We start from the raw sequence: 4,145 nt of genomic DNA, 5'->3' as shown, positions 1-4,145 counted from the left end.
ACCACCGCCGCCCGCGTTGCTGTGACCACACCCGTTTGTGCAAATCCAACAAAACAAACGCCCACTTCTTCGTTACGATCCCCTCTATTTAGTAATCCAACTCAAACATGTTTTGAAATTTTAAATTTTGTATTAGATCAGATTTGAATTCAAACTTCGTAAGATTCTTTTTGCCTGATTGCTTATGTGTGGTTACTATTGATTGATTATGATAGATTGACCGGAGTGTGACGAGTAGAACTATCAGGAGTTATGAGTGCGAATCTTCTTCATCAACAGTACGAGGCAAGTTCACACTTTGATCATACTTTTCATACCCAGTTTTTATGCATTAGTTTTCAACCCTCAAACATTGCATGAGTAGGATTGATAACATGTGGGTATTGGGAAGTAGTTGACGAGGTAGAACCTATTGTCCTTTATATCAAACCCTTGGGAGTTACTTCTACATTATGCTTATATTGCCATGCTATGCTCGTAGACGTGGATTGGGTTTGAGAGTATCCATGACAGATGTGAGATTGTTAATTAATGGTTCAACTTAAGGTGGTTACTTTAATACACATCTGGGTGGATTGGTTGGGGCACCCTGGAGTACCCAGTGGTTTGCCTGGGCACCTGGAGAACCCAGTGCTTGCCCAAGGGGATCCCGGAGGACCCGTGTGATCACCCTATGGATTGCCACCCGGGCTCAAAGGGATCATAAGATTATTCATGCTGGAAACTTCTGTGTGCAGCCACAAGCTATTATGGGCTCTAGCATAGTGGAGTAAGTTGCATGACCTCTTTCAGTGGTAGGCTAGCAGATGTAGGGGATGTAGGTTGGTACGGTCTACCCAGGGTTAGAGTTAATGCTTCTGAAAAACTGTGTCTCGGTCATCCGTTTCTCAAAACACCATGTAGTGCGAGAAATCCAACGGAGGAGATCGAGTCTTGTGGGGAAATGTGCGCAAACCTCTACAGAGTGTACAAACTAATCATGATTAGCCGTGTCCCCGATTATGGACATCTTGAGTATCTGGTTCTTGGAATTATCATATTGATCTCATCACTTTACTTAATCAATTTGTTGGGTTGATGATTATTAATTTGGCATTGAGTTGGAGGAACCTTCTCAATGTTTTCAACAAACTGTGTAGTTAAATAAAATATGTTCCTTTGTAGTAGGGAAAATTGGCTTTTCGCAAAAACATTATAACCATAGAGCCTCCACCAGCCATATATGCATGTAGTGATAGTTATTATTCATTATTAACATATGGTGAGAATTTGCAAGTACATTCAATATACTGACCCTTTGTGGCTGCAACGTCTCATGTTGCAGGAATCTTACGACGAGAAAATGTTACGTTAGGGTTACGATTCCTACACTCAACTTTGCCATTGGTGTTGATGGGAATTCACAACCTTGTTGTTACTTCCGCTATTTAGATCGAGGTAATAGTATATACGTTACTTTATACATGTGATTTACCTCTGCTATAAATCCTCGAGTACCGTGTGTGTCAGCATACCGATCCAGGGATGACACTTAAGCAAAGAGACTTGACCGTCTGAGGTCGGGTCTCTGCTTTCCAATCTATATCATAAAAATACCAAAAATATTTATCTTACTATCTCTATCAGATCTCACTTTTGCAAGTGGCCGTGAAGGGATTGACAACCCCTTTATCGCGTTGGTTGCAAGGTTCTTATTTGTTTGTGCAGGTACAAGGTGACTTGCGTGTAACCTCCTACTCGATTGATACCTTGGTTCTCAAAACCGAGTGAAATACTTACGCTACTTTCCTGCAGCACCCTTTCCTCTTCAAGGGAAAACCAATGCATGCTCAAGAGGTAGCAAGAAGGATTTCCGGCGCAGTTGTCGGAGAGGCTTACACCAAGTCAAGTCAAGATTTGATCTCCCACCAACTAGCCATTTTTGGCGCCGTTGCCGGGGAGATCTACGCAAAAGTCAAGAATTACCAAGTACCCACTGCAAACTCTTATCCCTCGCATTACATTATTTTCCATTTGCCTCTCGTTTTCCTCTCCCGCACTTCACCCTTGCCATTTTATTCGCCCTTTTTCCATTCATCTCATTTCGCTTGCCTCTTGTTTGCTTGTGTGTTGGACTGATTGTTTGTCACGATGGCTCAAGACAATACTAAATTGTGTGAATTCTCCAATACCAACAATAATGATTTTATTAGCACTCCGAATGCTCCTCTTACCAATGTTGAATCTTATGAAATTAATACTGCTTTGCTGAATCTTGTCATGAAAGATCAATTTACTGGCCTTCCTAGTGAAGATGCCGCTACCCATCTAAACAGCTTTGTTGATTTATGTGATATGCAAAAGAAGAAAGATGTGGATAATGATATTGTTAAATTGAAGCTATTTCCATTTTCGCTTAGAGATAGTGCTAAAACTTGGTTCTCCTCTTTGCCTAAAAATAGTATTGATTCATGGAATAAGTGCAAAGATGCTTTTATCTCTAAGTATTTTCCTCCCGCTAAGATCATCTCTCTTAGGCACGATATTATGAATTTTAAGCAACTTGATCATGAACATGTTGCACAAGCTTGGGAGAGGATGAAATTAATGATACGTAATTGCCCTACACATTGTTTGAATTTATGGATGATTATACAAATTATTTATGTTGGATTGAATTTTGCTTCTAGAAATCTTTGGATTCGGCCGCGGGAGACACTTTTATGGAAATCACTTTAGGAGAAGCTACTAAACTATTAGATAATATTATGGTTAATTATTCTCAATGGCACACCAAAAGATCTACTAGTAAAAAGGTCCATGTGACAGAAGAGATTAATGTTTTGAGTGGAAAGATGAATGAACTTATGAAGTTGTTGGTTAATAAGAGTATTTCTTCTGATCCTAATGATATGCCTTTGTCTACTTTGATTGATAATAATAATGAATCTATGGATGTGAATTTTGTTGGTAGGAACAATTTTGCTAACAACGCGTATAGAGGAAACTTTAAACCTAGGCCGTTTCCTAGTAATTCCTCTAATAATTATGTAATTCCTACAACAACTCTTATAGAAATTTTAATAAGATGCCCTCTTATTTTAAGACTAGTGTTAAAGAATTTATGATTTCGCAAAAGAATTTCAATGCTTTGCTTGAAGAAAAATTTCCTAAGATTGATGAGTTGGCTAGGAACGTGGATAGAATTTATCTTGATGTTAATTCTTTGAAACTTAGATCTGTTCTACCTAAGGAAGATATCAATGAGTCTCTCAAAGCTATGATAATTTCCATTGATGAGTGCAAAGAAATAACTGCTAGGATGCGTGCTAAAAAAGATTGCTTTATGAAAGCGTGTTCTTCTAGTTTTCATGATAATAATGGTGAAGATCTAAAAGTGATTTATGTGTCTCCTATTAAATCTTTTTTTTGCAATATTAATCTTGATAATGATGGAACTGGAGATGAGTCAACTTTAGTTAGAAGGCGTCCCAATGATTCAGAGTTTTTAGATCTTGATGCAAAAATAAAAGTGGGATTGAAGAGGTCAAAACTTTACATAGCAATGAACCCACTATTTTGGATTTCAATGAATTTAATTATGATAATTGATCTTTGATAGATTGTATTTCCTTGTTGCAATCCGTGTTAAATTCTCCTCATGCTTATGATCAAAATAAAGCTTTTACTAAACATATCGTTGATGCTTTAATGCAATCCTATGAAGAAAATCTTGAATTAGAAGTTTCTATCCCTAGAAAACTTTATGAGGAGTGGGAACCTACTATTAAAATTAATATTAAAGATCATGAGTGTTATGCTTTATGTGATTTGGGTGCTAGTGTTTCCATGATTCCAAAAACTTTGTGTGATGTGTTAGGTTTCCGTGAATTTGATGATTGTTCTTTAAACTTGCATCTTGCGGATTCCACCATTAAGAAACCTCTGGGAAGAATTAATGATGTTCTAATTATTGCAAATAGGAATTATGTGCCCGTAGATTTTATTGTTCTTGATATAGATTGCAATCCTACATGTCCTATTATTCTTGTTAGACCTTTCCTTAGAACGATTGGTGCAATTATTGATACGAAAGAAGGAAATATTAGATTCCAATTTCCGTTAAGGAAAGGCATGGAACACTTTCCTAGAAATAAAATTAAATT

This window comes from Triticum urartu, chromosome 2A, assembly GCF_056163025.1.
Source record: "Triticum urartu cultivar PI428250 chromosome 2A, HENAU_Tu73, whole genome shotgun sequence".
Lineage (NCBI taxonomy): Eukaryota > Viridiplantae > Streptophyta > Magnoliopsida > Poales > Poaceae > Triticum > Triticum urartu.
The sequence above is the reverse complement of the archived record's forward strand: the minus strand, read 5'-3'. Positions refer to the sequence as shown.